The sequence below is a fragment of the Triturus cristatus genome, chromosome 12, assembly GCF_964204655.1.
Source record: "Triturus cristatus chromosome 12, aTriCri1.1, whole genome shotgun sequence".
NCBI classification, from domain to species: Eukaryota; Metazoa; Chordata; class Amphibia; order Caudata; family Salamandridae; genus Triturus; species Triturus cristatus.
Genome location: NC_140595.1, coordinates 543,306,030 through 543,324,117, shown reverse-complemented (window position 1 = coordinate 543,324,117; position 18,088 = coordinate 543,306,030). Strand labels below are relative to the sequence as shown.

The 18,088-nt window shown below is 44.9% G+C and overlaps 1 protein-coding gene across 1 annotated transcript in view; it reads right to left on the bottom strand.

Moving 5' to 3' along the window:
• Positions 1-15,743, bottom strand: part of LOC146776246 (single-pass membrane and coiled-coil domain-containing protein 3-like) — a 98,825-nt gene extending 83,082 nt beyond the window's left edge. Inside the window, exon 1 of the mRNA XM_085637385.1 lies at positions 15,707-15,743. The gene's annotated coding sequence lies outside the window, so the exon portion shown is untranslated. The remainder of the gene's footprint in view (positions 1-15,706) is intronic.
• Between the last annotated feature and the right edge of the window lie 2,345 nt (positions 15,744-18,088).

The following is an 18,088-nucleotide window of genomic DNA, read 5'->3' as shown; positions in this document are numbered from 1 at the left end:
ATTAGTTTAATAAATTATATTATTTAATACATTTTTTTGCGATTGTATTAATTCGAAATGTAACAATAGCTGGGTTATGATCGCAGCAAATTGATGCATTTTTTGCACATTAGCACTTCGAAAGGAAGGGAAAAAGAATGTTAATTGGTCAGAATATTTCTCTGCTATATCCATGGAAATAGTATGTAATGCACACCGTCACTTTAAAATGTATAATGTGCAATAATATTCTTTGATTAACGATGCAAAGTGGCTAGATTTGGGCTTATCGATTAGTTTTTAAATTGTATTTATGGGACAGTTTTTTGTATTATGTGATGAGATGATGTTTTGTTTGTAATGTAAATGTGTTTTTCTTGGAGATATAAGATGTGATTGCAATGATTTTAATTAATCAAGCAATAAAGATTATTACTACAATTACAATATGTAATCCGGAGCGTGAATGCTAGAGGCAAATGTAACCAAGTTTTCACAGAGCAGTTATTGATAATCTCAAAGTGCAAGATAACTTTATAATTGGAAAGTGGTGAAGACAAACAGCGCGCAAAGAGACGCCTAAGGATAAACCAATTACTTACTCACCAGAACCTGAGTACAGTGTGCCGGTTCAACCTCAGTGCCAGGTGCCACATCCCAGACAAAGCCCAGGGGTTGTGCTTACAAAGCTGCTGACAATCCGAAGTGACTGAAGATATTTTCAGAACTGTGGAAGGCTGAGAGAATGAAGGTGAAGATAGAGGCTGATTTTTCAAAAGTCATCAAGGATGATCCAGAGGCCAGCTCATCTCAAGGCCTTAGAGATAGTTCACATTAATAGGTTCAAGATGAACAGGCAAGGCAGCTGGAGAGAGCTCCACCCTCAATGTCAGCCACTCCTAGAAATGGCTACAATGCTGCTGCTTTCCTGGAACCACCACCACCATTTGGTACCGCCAAAAAGCAAAATACTGGTGATAGATGGACTGCTTGGATAGAGACATTTAATGATTTCATCGATGCACTTGAAGAGACTGATAACAAAAAGATCTTCAAGTATCTCAAATATCTGGTGATGGTGTAAAAGACATCATAAAGAGAATGCTGCGCACTGATGAAGAAGTCACATATCGTCAGATTAAAGAAGTATTGAATCTCAAGTTTAATCCAATGCCAAATGTTGATTATGAAATGTACATCTTTAACCAGGAACATCAGAAAGCTGGTGAAACCATTGATAAATTTGTGGAGAGACTCGACACACTCATCAGACATTGAAGCTTCAATTAATGTAATGATGAAGAAGCTATGCGTCTGAGAGTTATGGATGGATGCTTGTCAGATTCATTCAGATGACGAATATTGAAAGAAATTCTTAGAGCCTGATTACAAGTTTGGCGATGCTGTAGCGGGGCCATCACACTGCCGTCCACTCCCGCATCGCCAAACTCGTGTGCGCACCACCGACCAGATTAAGACTTTTTTGTCCCTGATGGGTGGTTCTTTGGCGGTCCCACAGTGGTACCTATAAAATAGTGGTAATCAAGTGGGAGGCACTGTTCCGTGGTGAATGTGTTCGAAGGGCGACCTACATATATGACAGGGTTAAAGAGGTGAAAAGGTTAGGTCTGGGGTTCGGTACTACAGATGGGGAGAGACACAAATTGTCTCTTGTTGCCCTCACACACCCCGAGGGATGTCATGCTTCATCATCGGGCGTTTGCTCCTCGTCGGGCCGGCGGTGCAATGCCCTACGGGTCCCCCGAAGGTTCTCTTTAGCGGAGATCTTTTAGAGAACTGCCGATGAGTGCATGCGGGTGTGTGGAAAAAAGTACCAAAATGAGGAGTGGAGGTAGTGTGTGCAATGTGAGTTAAAAATACCTAAGGATTGCCAAAACAGAAAGATTATTTAATAAAGAGGTACCCTTGGTACAATAAAAAAACCCATAGGTTAAAGGTTACCAGTAGAGACGTAATGTGTCTGGGTAACTTAAGTAACGGTCCCGTAGGGCATTGCACCGCCGGCCCGACGAGGAGCAAACGCCCGATGATGAAGCATGACATCCCTCGGGGTGTGTGAGGGCAACAAGAGACAATTTGTGTCTCTCCCCATCTTTAGCACCGAACCCCAGACCTAACCTTTTCAACTCTTTAACCCTGTTGTGTATGTAGGTCGCCCTTCGACCACATTCACCACGGAACAGTGCCTCCCACTTGATTACCTCATTGACTTTTCGGAGCATAGGCACTGGACCATTAATCAGCTCCTGGTCCCCCCTCTCCATTTTACTTAGTAACCTATAAAATAGTCACAGCATTAGGAAGGTCAAAGGCTGTACCTGCATGGCATGGACTAGTGCAGACAAATGGGTGCACGCACACAGGGGGCACAACATGTGCCCCCCCTGCATGCACTCCATGTCTCTGAGGCAACAGGGGCCCTGCAGGGCCCCCTTTTTTTCCTCTCCACCACATTTTTCATGTAGTAGGAACCGCCATGAAAATTGTGGTAGAGAGGAAACCCATAGTATGCTGTCGGGCCGCGGCAGTCCCACCAAGCAGCCCACAAAACGCCATCCGCAACCACCACCACCTCATCAGGACCGCCAAGAGGACCTCCTTCAAAGACCGCCTCGACAACAATGCACACAACAGCAAGGAGCTCTTCAACATCGTGAAGGAACTCTCCAACCCCAGCTCCAATGCCAACGACATCCCGCCGTCGCAAGCCCTGTGCGACTCCCTCGCCAACTTCTTCCACCGCAAGATCGCCGACATCCACGATAGCTTCAACCCCCAGATGACCCTAACAAGCCCCAACACGCTGGAACCACCACACCACACTGACCACGACCCCCTGACAACCTGGGCCAACGAGAGCATCGAAGACACAATCAAGACCATGGGCACAATCCACTCCGGCTCGCCGTCTGACCCTTTTCCACACCACATCTTCAACAAAGCCGGCAGCTCCATCGCACCCCACCTGCGCAACATCATGAACCTCTCCTTCGAGTCTGCGACCTTCCCACGCCGAGATCAACGCCCTACAGAAGAAACCCAAGGCGGACCCGAGCGAACTCAAAAACTTCTGGCCCATCTCCCCGCTTCCGTTCCCAGCTAAGGTCATCGAGAAGATAGTCAACATCTAGCTCACCCGCTACCTCGAAGCCAACAGCATCCTGGACCCCTCACAGTCAGGATTCCGCAGCAACCACAGCACCGAGATCGCCCTCATCGCCACCACAGATGACATCAGGATCCTACTGGACAACGGCGAGATGGCGGCCCTCATCCTTCTGGACCTCTCCGCCGCCTTCGACACCGTCTGCCACCGCACACTACGCACACGACTCCACGACGCAGGGATCCGAGACAAGGCCCTGGACTTGACCTCCTCCTTCCTCTCCGGCAGAACCCAGAGATTCCGCCTCCCCCGTTCCGATCGGAAGCCTCCGAGATCATCTGCCGGATCCCGCAGGGATCCTCCCTCAGCCCGACACTGTTCAACGTCTGCATGGCGCCTCTTGCACGCATCACCCGACACCACGACCTCAACATAATCTCCTACGCCGACGACGCGCAACTGATCCTCTCCCTCACCAAGGACCCCCTCACCGCCAAATCCAACCTCCACCAGGGAATGAAGGCCGTCGCCGACTGGATGGAGGATAGCCGCCTTAAGTTGAACACAGACAAGACGGAGATCCTCATCCTCGGACCCAGCCCCTCAGCATGGGACGACTCCTGGTGGCCCGCGTCGCTGGGGACACCCCCTGCACCCACCAACCATGCACGCAACCTGGGAGTCATCCTCGACTGGAAACTCACCATGACCAAACAGGTCAACGCTGTCTCCTCCACCTGCTTCAACACCCTCGGTATGCTCCACAAGATCTACAGATGGATCCCAACAGACACAAGGAAAACAGTCACCCAGGCCCTCGTCAGCAGCAGACTCGACTATGGAAACGCCCTTTACGCCGGAGCCCCGACCAAGCTCATCAACAGACTGCAAAGAATCCAGAATGCCTCCGCACGCCTGATCCTCGACATCCCACGCCGTGACCACATCACCCCCCACCTGAGGAACCTGCACTGGCTCCCTGTCGACAAAAGAATCTCCTTCAAACTCCTGATCCACGCACACAAGGCACTCCACAAGAACGGCCCAGCTTATCTCAACAGTCGACTCTCCTTCTACGTACCCAACAGGAAACTCCGCTCTGCAGACCTCTCCCTGGCTACCGTCCCACGCATCCGTAGAACCACAGCCGGAGGCAAATCCTTCTCCCACTGCGCCGCCAAGACCTGGAACACCCTCCCCCTAATCCTGCGACAAACCGAAGACCTTCTAGCCTTCAGGAGACAACTCAAGACCTGGCTGTTCGACCAGAAGCAACAGCACCCCCCTTCCCCCAACCCTCAGCGCCTTGAAACCCTTGTGGATATGTAGTGCGCTCTACAAATTATTGATTGATTGATTGCAGCCTCAAGACGCCACACCACTACTAGTGTAATGAATCTGCTTTTCACTAAAAGGACAGATCCTAACTGTAACACGCCCTTAGGCTGAGGCAAGACCCAGCATTCACCCAAGGCGAGGTACTTTTTACCACTGCACCTTTAAAAATACACTTTGAACAGCACTTCCTAAAGACGAGGAAAGGACACAGCACTCCCTTTAGGCAAGGCAAGGCAAGAAAAACAAATAGCTGGCCAAGCCTCTGTATTTTGACTCTGAGGCAGAGTTTGTACATTTCACAGATCATATCCCGTTCTCTCTGGTCAGTGAGGTGCGAAAAACAAGTGAGGAGCAGGAAGACCTTGAATATGAATCGTAAGCATTGGTTTGTAGGCAGGAGCAAGGCAAAGTCAGACATGAGGCCATGCCAAAGCCAATAGTGAGAACTCATAATTCTGTGCACACAGAAGCAAGGCAAAGTCAGAAAGCAAGATGGCATGACACCATGTCAAAGCCAATAGTCAAAGTCAGAGAACAAGATGATATGAGGCCATGTTAAAGCCAATGGTAAGAACTCATAATATAAATGTACTGTTCTACTCCATGACAACCCCCACTAAAAGATAGCAAGATTATAAGACAGAAGGAAGCAGGCATATGCAGGACCGTCTCATATATCCAGGCTAAGGTAAAATAACACACTAAAGTCAGTTAAAATGGTGGTAGTTGAGGGTCATCATAGGGTGCCAAATCACAAGAGTGCCTCTTTTATTGCAACTTGCGATCTTTGATCCCTGGCGGTTGCAGCACTGCAAAGGTGTTTCTACAGCCCTAGTTGTAATAGGGTGGACAGACCGCCGGTGTGGCTGTGGCCGGACTGCCACTGCCACCGCTGCGTACCCGTGAGTCTGGCGGTCTGTAGACTGCCAGACTCAAACTCAGGTCCTTAGTCAGGAGAGAGTGTTAATGGCTGCCAGAGTTCAAGAATATGCCGATGGACAAGCTGCCAACATGGAAGCCAGAGGTGCCCAGAATGAATCAGTCATGAGTGTACATAGTAAGCTGAAGCCAAAGACTGAAGGTCACAAGGTGATGTTTGCCTGTAAAAAAGCATGGGGTTTTAGATGTTGATTTTCATTTCCATATGTAGGGAAATGTCTTACTCCCAGACAGATCTGTAAAGGCTGTCGGAAGGAGAACCATTTTGTGACAGTTTGCAAAGCCCAGAGAAATGCAAGTGCATCGCGGTGAAAAAACAAAATGGCCGCCGTAATGTTCCAGAAGCAACATTCAACGCACACCCACAAGACCACGTGGCTACATCATTTAGGACAAATTGATACAAATGACGTGGATCATCATCTAATTCATCGTCAAACAGTTCCTCTGTATCAATGTCAAGTGAGAGTGAAGGAAATTATTGTGCCATGTCCATGTTTAAGTCAGATAAATCTGAGCATGCGACTGGTTGCTTGAGAGGAAAAATGTTAGTCAAAGAAAGATAGATATGCTGAAGCACAAAAGTCATTCAAACACTGTCCTAAAATTACACTGAGAGTAAATGGTTGTTCAATATTTTTCATTATCAACTGTGGCGCATAGATAAACATTTATGCCTGAGGAGTAGTATATGCCATTTCAGTAGCATTGTCAAGGGCTTGTTAAATTTTCGTGAAACTTTTCTCACATTCATGATGCCACTGAAATGAAACATTCTTTCACTTCAAGCCTCTCAATGGAGCACTTATAGTGGCAAAGTCTTGTATGTTTCTGGAACTATAACTGGTCATTCCAAGAAATGAGTGCACTATGGAAACATCTTGCAGGGGATCAGCATTTGACAACGCTTGTACTTTAGCAGGATCTGGTATCATACTCCAATCAGTAAAGTTTGGCCAAAGAATTTTAGCTTTGTCTTATTGAGCTCACACTTGTATGCATTCAAGTCAAACCTGCTACGGCAATTTAAATATATACTTGTAAGAGCTTTAGCAATATATCATCACTGTATTTGAACACATTCTCGACAGCCTGTATGATATGTCGAATGTTGTCTTGAAAGACTTCTGCAGCAGATAACACACAAAAAGTTAGTCTTTTGTTTTGAAACAGATCAACATGTGTAGAAAGTGTTGTAATGTACCTGCAATCTTCTTCAAGTTCTCACTGATAATAACCTTTATTTAAATCAAGACGAGCAAAAACCTTTGCATCATTTATTTGCAGAATCATGGCAGCAATTTTTGGACCTGGGTGCCGTTCTTGTTCATATGCTTTGTTAGCTTGATGCATGTCAACGCATATGCATACAGCTCCCTCATTGTCCTTTTTAGGCACTACTACTATGGGAGAAACCCAGTGTGTTTGATAAGTGAAACGCTCAATATCATGCTTAAGTCAAGATTCAAGTTCTTTCCCAACCACTTCTTGCAAACGAAAAGCAATTTGTCTATGTCTTTGAGCAACAGGACGGATGTCCTCAATAATATGCCGCTTCACTTTCATAGTGTTAAGTTTTCCCAAACCATGAAATAACTAAGGGAACTGACTTACTACTTTTTGGTGAGCATTCACATTGTAATTCACAGAAATCAGTCCCATGTCAGCAGCTGTGCTGAAACTGAGTAGAGAATTGATTATGTGCCTTGAAGCACATGGATGGGACATGTACTTTTGTTTTCTTGTGTTTCATTGCTGCTACAAATGAACCTTGACCTTTTAAGGACATCAATGCAGCCCATGTATACACTTTGGTGTCTTAATGGCATAAGTTGTGGTAATGATAATAATAATTCATTGTTTCAATCCGAAGCTTAATACAGAGGTTGATGTTGACTTCAGCCCAGTCGGGTTAGATTCTGTCATTGCAGAGCACAGTGAACACCCAAATGCTGTAAGGTATATTGAGGCATATGCAAGTAAAAGTTTGTCCCAAACAGACCGTGCTTACTCACAACCTGATAAAGAAAGCTTAGCTGCGGTATGGGCTTGTGAAAATTTCCATGTATTCCTGTATGGAAAACCTTTTACGATGATAACTGATCATCAAGCTTTACTGGCTATATTGGGAAATCCAAAGGCCAAAATGCCTCGTCACAGTGAACTATGGGGACTACAGTTAAAAGAGTATGATTATACTATTGTGCATCATCCAGGGATGTATCAAAACCCTGCAGACTACTTTTCTAGAGTGCCTATACGAGGTCACGGTATTCCATCCAAAACAGCTGAGGACTATTTAAACTTCATTGTAAAATCAAACACACCAGCTACCATTTTGTTGTCCCAGATTATCACTGCCATGAGCCATGATAGTGACATGTTAAAGCTGAAGGATATAATTACACATCAGTCATGGAACCAACACACTCATCGCTCACCATTGATTGTGAATATCAAAAGTGCAAAAATGTCAAAGATGAACTAGCCATAGCTCAGGAAGGAGTTAAATGTCAAGGGGCGAGCATCCTGATTCTGAACACTCTGATATAGAAAGTAATTGAGGTAGCTCATAAAGGAGATCATGGAATTTTTGCTACAAAAAGAGCTCTCCGAGACCGGGTTTGGTTTCCTTACTTAGATGACAGGGATAAAAAGAAATTAAAGGCCTGCCATTAATGCAAATATCTTTCTCCAAAATCTATTCACCACCCTTTGAACATGTCAGAACTGCTGTAGTATGCATGGGAGAGAATAGCCATTGACTTTTTCGGTCTACTTGACAATGGACATCATTTCTTTTTAATTACTTATGAATACTCACAAGTTCCACTAATTGAAGATCTTTCATCTACAACTCAAGGGCGAGTCATTGAAAGACTAGATGTCATCTTTGCAACATGGGGTGTTCGAGCCATAGTGAAGTCTGACAATGTCCTGTCTTTCAATAGTCAAGACTTCGGAGATTTCTTGGAGCATTTGAAAATAAAGCATCAAAAGAGCACAACTGTGTGGCCACAAGCCAACAGACTTGTTGAGCATTTTATGAGCATGATAAAGAAAGCAGAGCAGCATGCCACTCTTGAGAAGCTCAATTTGAAAGCTGTATTGAATTCTGCTTTGAGAGCTTATCATTAAACACCCCACTCAACCACAGGTGAAAGTCTTACAACTTTGATGTTTGGGAGAGCAATAAATATAAAGTTACCTCAATAGATCAATCAGAGAAAGAAAGATGAGTCGACAACTCATGAGAAGGACTTAGTTAACAAACAAAAGTTGAAAGTGTTTGCTTACAAGAGACCACATGCAAAGAACATCGTCTTTAAAAGAAGAGACCTAGTGCTCATACGACAAATGTAGAAAAGAAAATATGATACTCCTTTTAATGCAAAACCAGCCACAGGCGATAGAGGCTGCCACAAGAGAATGCACCTAGATAGAGCGATGGGTACAGAGGGCGGCTACTATGAAGGGGGCAATTTTCTTTCTATACACTTTGCTTCTCTCGGTACTACACTCACCATGGCCTTGTTACAGGTCCTCCTGGGCGCAAATAACTGGGAGAGCCATCTCAGAAGAAGAATGGAAGCATTTGTGGTCAGATATAACAAAGAACAATCATTCAGTGACCCTAAGGGAGGCTCATTACAAGACGCTTTTTGATTGGTACCTTTACCCCACTAAACTCAAAAAGATTTTTCCTAACTCCTCCGATTTCTGCTGGCACGCCTGTGGCCTTCTTGGGGACTTTCGTCACATATGGTAGGACTGTCCTACAATTCGTCCTATCTGGGAAGAGATTCTCACCTATATAACAGACATGCTGGGTTACCCCATACCAACCTCCAGTGAAGAAGTTCTGCTAGGCATCAGGGATCCGGACCTAGAGCATCAGGCGAAAGCCGATAAAGCCATAAAGTGGGCCTGTTTGGGGGCTGCCAAGATGATGGTAGCGGCAGCTTGGAAAAAGAGGGAGGCTCCAGCTCTGTCATTATGGCACTCACAACTCTGGAGAATACTAACGATGGAGAGCCTAGCTGACATATTCAGAGACGACTTTAAAATATTTGAATACAAGTGGGGTCCGCTGGTTTCCTTTCTCTCTAGTGGTCTCCCCTCGGCGGTATGCCCACCCTCCATCAGAGACCTACATCTCTTCCAGCTTTAGGTGATGTTGCAACCTCTGATCGAATATATCCAGATACACACCTAGCTTCTCTAAGACCTGTGGACCTAAAATAGAGCAGGGCCCTAACAATCTATGCTTACCAACCACCCACTGATGAATAGTTAATTGATAAACCACCACCAGGGAAGCGGAGGGAGGAAGGGGTAGGGGTGGAGGGGTGTTCACAATACTGTAGGGCTGTTTTCTCCCATTTTCTTTTCTTGTTTTTATCAATGTTATTGTATTAAAATGACCCTGACTCGAAACATGGGAGGGGAATCTAGAGACATCATATCCAAAGAAACTGAACCTATGTTAGATGCATTTCAATGATCAATGTCCTAGTGTTTTTTTCTGCTCACTCCATATGTACAGTGTTGTTTAACAGGCATGTTGAATAAACAGAATTTTGAGGAAAAAATAAAATATATAATTAAGGGTGACCCGGTGCTGACCTGTGGTACCCACATCTTTAATTTTAGCTTGGGACCACACCATTGGCCTTTGCCAGCTCCCCTGGTGGGAGACAGCCAAATATTTAGTGGGAGCCCCAGTGTCCATCTGTGACACCTACAAGTCAGCTTTTGTTGGGAGCCACAGGGGAGTCCCAGGGTCCCCACAGCCGTTGCCAGCAACCCTAGCACGAGCTGGCTGCTTTTTCAATTTTTGACAGGTGCCCCGGTGGAAATCCGGGTTAAACACATGCTATCTTTTGATGGGGGGCCATGGGAGGAGCCTTAGAGCCCTTGCGGCCTCAGTCAGCTCCCTGGCCAGCACCATCCTGAGTGTTGACGGAAGCCGGCTCGCTAACTTTGCCACTGCGCAAGCGAGAGTAGCTGTTCTCACTGCTCCTGCTGGGCAAGAGCAAAGTTGTGTTTTCTGCCTGTGGCAGAAATTGCAGGGTATGTCTGCACTCTACCACGCAGAAAACAACAGTGTCCCGGGGAATGGGTCCCCAGGGCACTGCTTAGATCTGGCCCTGGGGGATGGGGTCCCCAGGGCCAATCTATGGCATGGGGGAGGGCCACATGCATCCCTCCCCATCATAATCAATTGGTCCCACAGGATGGGGTCCTCGGGCCTATTCAAGGCTCAGAGAAGAGGGTTCTGTACCCTCTCCCCTTTATTATATTGTATAGACCAGGGGCTTTATTATATTGTGGTCACCAGGGGCCTCCTTAGGGCTTAGGGAGGAGGGTCACATGCCCCCTCCCCTTAAAATAATAATATGCTGCTCTGGGCCTTGGCTCAACTGTGGGGCTGCGTGTTGAAGGCGAGATACAACCTTTTTATCTGAGCTGGGGACAGCAGATCTGCAGTGCTGATAAAAAAAACTGTTACTTTTGGCACCAGGGAACACCACTAGGCCTAGGGAGGCAGGGTATTCCTACCCCACCCTCTCATGTCTATTTTTATTGCTGTGTTAGCAGGCAATCAGATCTTATCACAAGAACTATTAGCTCTCTGGATCCTCAACGGTGTGAAATTGTCAATGTTTTTAAGCCTTAATTTCTCAAAAACTGCTGTATGGTTCTACACTGAGTCACAAAAAACACACATTCTGGACCAAGATCCACCTTTCCTGCCAACTTTGAAGTAATTCCTTTCACACATTTTGACTGTAGCTGTGTCCAATTTCCATATGGGAAAAGAATAGGGAAAATGCATTTTGGGACCACCATTTTTCCCAGCTCCCACTTGATGGACCACCCCGAACGCTTGTGTTAGAATTTGGGTTTCTGGTTGGCAGATGTATGCACCCTGTCCAAACAAGAACCCCAATCCTCATCAGGGCAAGTAAGATACACAATTTAACTTAACCTGTGCGCACCCTCTGGTAGCTTGGCACAGAGCAGGCAGGCAGGTTAACTTAAGAGGCAATGTAAAGTATTTTTGCAACACAATACACATTAGCACAAGGGACACACCACAAAAAGACTCCACAACAGTTTAGCAAAATAGAGAATATTTTTATGAGTAAAACAAGACCAAAACATCAAACATCCAGAAAGTAGAAGACAATATATGAATTTTAAAAGAATAAACTGTTTTGTAGTGCTTAGAACCAATTAGTGTGAACCGGGGCTATCTGGTCACGCTTGACCGGGTCAAAGCCAAAAGTTCAGGCCGACCGTGATGGAGTGCGGTTCAGATACAGGAAACCAGCCGTTGCCTGCTGAAACAGTACCTTGGATACATTGATGCCAAGGATGATGTGGGGAGCAGCGGGGGTGATGTGTTGTTGTTTATTCTTTAGAGGAAGGTGAGGCATTGGTTCCGAGCTGCGCAGTGTCAAAGGTGTGTTGAGGCCGGGTGAGAAGTCTGTGCAACGTCAAAGATTCGGCAAAGCCTTGAGGCGATGAAAGCTTTGTGGTCCATGCAACATCATCGATGCGTGGATTTTCACAGATGCAGCACTTTATTTCACTTCCGAGGGCCCAGGCCTGGATTCATACCACTTGGCAGAGCAGGACTCACAGCAGACAGAGTCCAGGTGCTGACTGCAGGGTGAAGATTTTGATATCCCTGAAACTTCAGAAACAGGAGGCAAGCCAACACGCTCTTGGAGATCACTCTGGTTTTAAGGCAGAGTCCAGCCCTCCCTCTGCAGGGTCAGAGAGCAGCAGGCAGCACAGCAAAAAAGCAGTTCTGCCAGAGCAGCAGTCCGGCAGAGAGAAAGTCCTTGTAACAGCACAGAGTTTCTGTACAGGTATAGAAGTGTCTGATTTGGTAGAGTCAGAGACCCTGTACTTATACCCAGTGCCTTGGAAGTGAGGGTAACTTCAAAGAAGGGTCTTTGAAGTGCACAGAGGTCCTTTTTTCTTAGCTCTGGCTCCAGACTCACTACAGGGGGATAATCAGTCCTACACTACACCTTCTCCAAAAGAGAGGTTCTTCTGTCCTTTCTTTACAGAAGTTATTTGTTTGGTCTACCATTCCTCTATTTGCTAAAGTCTTGAAAGCTGCATTAATACTATTCTGAAATAGGTTTGCAATGAAAATAACCATTTTCACTATATCGAGTCAGGTTTCAGAACAAGAAGTATCACCAAAACAGTCATCTTGCAAATAGTGGATGATGCCTTGTGTAATCTGATAATGCCATCATGTTGTTCCTACTTGATGTAATTGGTGGCTATTGATACTATTGATAATTGCATTCTAATTAAAATGTTAAAAGACTGCATGGATCTCAAATGCAAGGCTCTGAATTGGCGTTAGCCTTTCCTCACAAATCAGTCACAACAGATCAGAGCAGGCATCTCATGTTCTAACTCTGTACCGATATTTTAAAGAAAACTTCACAAATCTGTTCTAGCCCATATACATTCACCCTTCATTTTGAACTCCAAAGAGATATCAATAAAGATTCGGGTCAGTCACAGGTCTCCTCTTTCCAACTCATACCTCCCTTCTGAACATCATTCCAAACTCAATCCCAGCAAAACTGAATTCTTACTCATTTTGCCCTACCTATCCTCTATACTTTTTCAAACTCATTGAACTCTACATAGATCTTCAACTACAATCCAACCATCTAAGACATTTATTTTAATGCTTCTATATTGCCTCAACCTTCATAAACACATTAGCATCAGAACCTACAGAAAGATGTGGAATCCATGGTCTTCTCCTAATAAGACTAAGCAAATTCCAGTTCAGATACATATTGAAAAAATGTACCTGGAACCCTTGAAACACTTCCTGATGCAGACTGATTTGTCTCTGGGACAGGCCCTTCAGTTTCATTACTCCTTTGTTGTTCAGTCTGAGCTGGATCCCAATTAAGTGCAGCTCAAACTACAAACTTGTCGGTTTAGTACACAAATGTCTACATTCTGATAACTCCCATTATGTGGCAAATAAACAAAAAAATGATCCATGTCATTCTTTTCTTCCCTTCTTTTGGTTTCTTTCTTCCTTTCTCAAGACCCCTGTTCTCACCTTTTACAAGGGGTCAAAAGCATTTATTACATTTAAATTCAATCATAGATGGTGGCTACTTTTATCTGCGGGGATCAAGATCTCTTTGGATTGATCATGTATCAGTTACTGTGTTTTATACATTTTTCCTTCTATTTTATGTTCTTCTTTGCTAAATATCTTTGTCCTGTTTTCATCCGTATGGCTCTGACAAGAATTTTATAAACATGATAGGAGTAGTGCTGGATAAACTCTATCATGTCCTGAGAATACAGATGTGTTTCGTTGTTGTAATTTATTGTGCAAAGGTTATCGCTTCATGTTTTGCGTGTTTCATGTGTCTTGTATTCACATTATTGCTCAACATGAATCGTGTAATGCGGCTGATCCATGTAAGCCCAAACAAACACTGATTCCTAAGAGTGCTATTTAAATAAATGTTCAACATTTTTTTTCAAATATTTTGGGGTAGGTTTTTGATCTACTACCAACATAAATGCAGTTCTCAAATTAATGGTGTTGCGGCTGTAACTGTTTTCAAATAAATATTTTTAGCAATTCATATTTCATATATAACATTTCATGAATAAATGTGGGCGGTGAAGGTGTTGAGATTATTAACATTAAAAGTGGTTACGGGCGTTAACTGTTTAGCTCAGTTTCCTTCGGTCACTTTTAGTGATAAAAACATTCTTTGTGATGTTTTGTTCAGGAGTCATGCCATTGGTATACCCTAGGGGAGGGGCCTTCCTTGTCGCCGCCATTGAGGTTTGCCAAGTTGTGCAGTAACAATCTTAATAAAATGCCCGGTTACTCACCGGTCATATTCATTACTCCGAGTCCTGGTCTTCCCTCCCTCGCTGTCTTGGGTTTTTTGGGTGATTGTCTGTTTTCATTCTGGGTTTTCTTTGGTATTCTCAGGATGTTGCGGTGACGCACTTCCCCCTTTATGGTCACCTGATGGTGGCGCCATATTGGGGGAGGTGCGAAAAGCACAGCTAGGTGGTAGGTTTCTGTGGAGGAGACTAGCTGCTCACTTGTAAGGAATGGGACGGGAAGACAGGACGAGGAGGTAATGTCTCAAAGTGATGGCAGGTTCGTTTCTTGTAAATTAAATAACCTGTCTCCGTGACTGGTTGGGAGTCTCCTACCCAGCATGCCTCACGCTGACTTTGGAACAGCGCATCTTCTCAGAGTTCGATGAACGTCCTGTTCCCTGATACAACTACCACGTTAATAAAACGTTATATATACAGCAGATATTTAACAGTGGTTATGCGTTTTAATTGTAGCCTTTGTCGCTATTATTAGGTTTATAATGGACAAAACAACGATGCTGAGAGTACAGCAGGGACTGGATGAACATAACAAAAAAATACATCATGATCACAAGGTTCACGAAAAAGACTACAACACAATGTGCAATCAGAATATATTGTTAGAGCACTATTATTTTTCAGAGAAAATTAGATTCGTGTGTGTTTGCATATTTTCGGGAACGTGTTTTTGTCTGCAGAGGGTTTAAATGTGAACTGTGAACAACAAAAGCAGCCATTGTGTTCCTTGTACTTGTTTTTCCATTAGCAGACTGTGATGTGTGTAAAACGCTTCTGTCAGATACTGTATGTCTCAACATTCTGTTCTCATCTACATTGTCCATGAATTTGTACAATGTGTATTTTGACATTTGATAGAAGGCGTGCAAACAAAGAAACAGCCCAGTGACAAGAGTATTCATGTAAGCTATGACTTTGTGTCTCGATGAATATGTTGTCTTATGTTTTGTGTTGTTTTTTTGCAGAGTTTTATATAGCGCGAACTTGACCCGAATCCAATCAGGCATCAGAGCGCTTTACATAGCACCAGTTAAGTTACATTAGGACACACATTCATTCTTTGTTAGGCACGGGGAGATTAAGTGATTTGCCCAGAATCACAGGATGTTCAGCGACATTACCGAGACTCGAACCCAGTTCCCCAGGTCCGAGGTCGAGCGTCCTAGCCCTTAGGCCAACTCCTCTCCCCTATGTAGACGTTCATCTGAATAAACCAATCTGTAAATCAAATCACTCGTAATTACTTTTGCTGAAAATTACATATCGAAATAAATAGGCACATTGTTAGTTCTAATCTAGTAAGTGCGAGTGGTATCTGGATCTCCCTCACTGTGGCACGTAAAGTAGAGGGTTTTAGAGTCACATGTTTGCAAACAATACAGCATGTCCTACCTTTTGCGCTCCAGCGCCAGCTCCCTGTCAGCCCCTGCATGAATGGCTGCAGGCTCCCCCTGGGTCCTGCTCTTGTTTTTTGTGCTCATTGTGCTGTGATATTGCTGACCATTCAGCTTGTTGCAGCCTTTCGTTTTTGTGCTGGGTCCTGCTGCCTGCCAGATTTATGGTGGGAAAACTGGTGCTAAATCGTAATTATCTAATTCAGAATTACTGAAGAAAAATAATTCTTGAAACCCTATGAATTAAAAAAAAAATGAGTAGATTTTAATAAAAGTACACACTTGAACAGAAGCTGTAATCTTCTTTATTGCACTTCTAAGTCTGCGTGGGAATTTAGTGATTAATAACTGATTTATATTTTATTAGTGTGTGTCAGAACCCCTTTCAGTAACCACTGGGCACTCAGGTGTTACTGGGGCTAACCGTGGAGGATGAGGCCTTTTACTCCTGATGTCCCGGGCCTACACCTACTATGGATCCCGGAGACACTGGGCAAAGCGCTCCTTCTGCTCTTGACTCTCAGTGGGAGTTTTGGATGATTAATGAAAATGACACGTAACTCAAAGAGCGCATAGCAATATCAATAAATCAATGTCCAGTCAAATACTTATGTTTTTGATAAAAAGAAGTATTTTATTACCAACTCTACACATTCAAAGTCAGGTTCCGACATTTAAAGACAACAACACCTTTTCAGCTTGAGGTCAGGGCTCTGAGGGTTTCTCTTGCAAATCTCTGTCCCACCAGATCCTCGTAAAACGGTTGGTGTTATTCCCCATTCACTGGTAGCCGCCACATCCAGGAAATGCTCACTAGTAGGCCTTGACACAAGAGTCTTCTCTAACTCTTAGAAAATAGTCAAAAGTGTCTTGATGCTGCAACGCTCTTATTAGCTAGTCCCCCGGGCCTATTAGGCCTGCTACCAGTTGTGAGTAGGTGGCTTCTGCCCATAATAGACGCTTGGATTTTTTGCTTTTGGATCGCCTAATTTTCAACTTTTTACTTTGGGGGAGCTTCATACCCATGGTAAACTCATGGTAACTGGACTGCACATGTTTACCGCCAGTGTCCGCCTTTTAAGATAAGGCTGCTGCAAAACAGTAAGGGTAAGAGTCACTTGGCTGGTTACATGTGTGCACACGTGTGTGCACACTTGTGAGGGCTGTGCGTGGGAGACTCCTGTTGTGCGCAGCCTGGTAACTGCACACAGGTAGCCTGGCACAGAGGGGACACTGCAGAATTGTGTATTGACATGAGGTAGGCCTCATAATGTTAGTGTACACTCATTGGGAAAGTCATTGTAGTTTACTGTCTTATCTGCAATGACACTCCACTATACACCTATCGGGAGAGCTGCCTTTGAGTGCAGGTTCGCTTTCCTTGGGCCTACAGACACCAGAGACATCCCAATTTAGGGTAAAACCTGTATGACAAAATCAATTCTGCAGAGTCCACAAACATATCTGTACAACTTATGAGTCATCCAGGAATTTCTCTGGCTCAGCTCAGGATCAGAGCCCAGGCCTTTTATCACCCTGCTCAGCTAAGTTAATTACATTTCTCTCCAGCAGCAGGACAAAGGCCTCCCCACACAAAGGGAGCAATTAACAGTGCTTCACTCTGCTCCTGAGGAGGAAAGTGGTGGGCCGGAAGGCTCTACATCAATCAACCAGCTGCCACATTGTGCCAGGGATGGTCCTGCCCAAGCCTACTAAACAAAGAAGGGAGCCCAGACCCTTGGAGCCAAACCAGTAGCGGACTCCCTTTGAAGATTTACTTGGAAAGGTCCTGGCAGTGTCAGTGAGGGATGGATGAGTCCCTCTGAGCAGATGTGGCAAGTGACTCCTGGGTGACACCATATTGAAATGTCCCAGCAGGCTGTGCAGGAAGGTTGGAACAGGATTGGAGAGGTGATGTGGCGTCCCAGAATAGGCCATAGGTGCTTCACTGCTGGACCCTCCCACCCCCACTTAAAAGATCTTACGCAGGAGAGAGAGCTCTCTTGATTGTGACTTTCTGTGGGACTCTGGGACTGGAGGCAATTGGAAGGAAGAAACCCCCATGGCCATCTGGACTAAGGACTCTGACTTTAACTTTCCCCAGGACCAGGTAGGCTGGTCCCCTTACACCTCCTGAGGACTAGTTGGGGGAAAGACTGGGCTCCTGTGCCGAGGAGGAGGGAGGCCCGGAGGAAAACAAGGGGCAAGGCTAGCGGAGGGAGCTAGTGAAACCAGCTCACTGCAAAGTATTTCACCTTTGAGGCCAGGAAAAAAGTGCTGCAGGTGGCTAGGGCTCACCACTAGGAGTAAAACGAGAGCAGGATCACGCAAAATGGCCCAATGGGGCCAGAGTTATCAACAGAAGAAGAATTTTGATGTT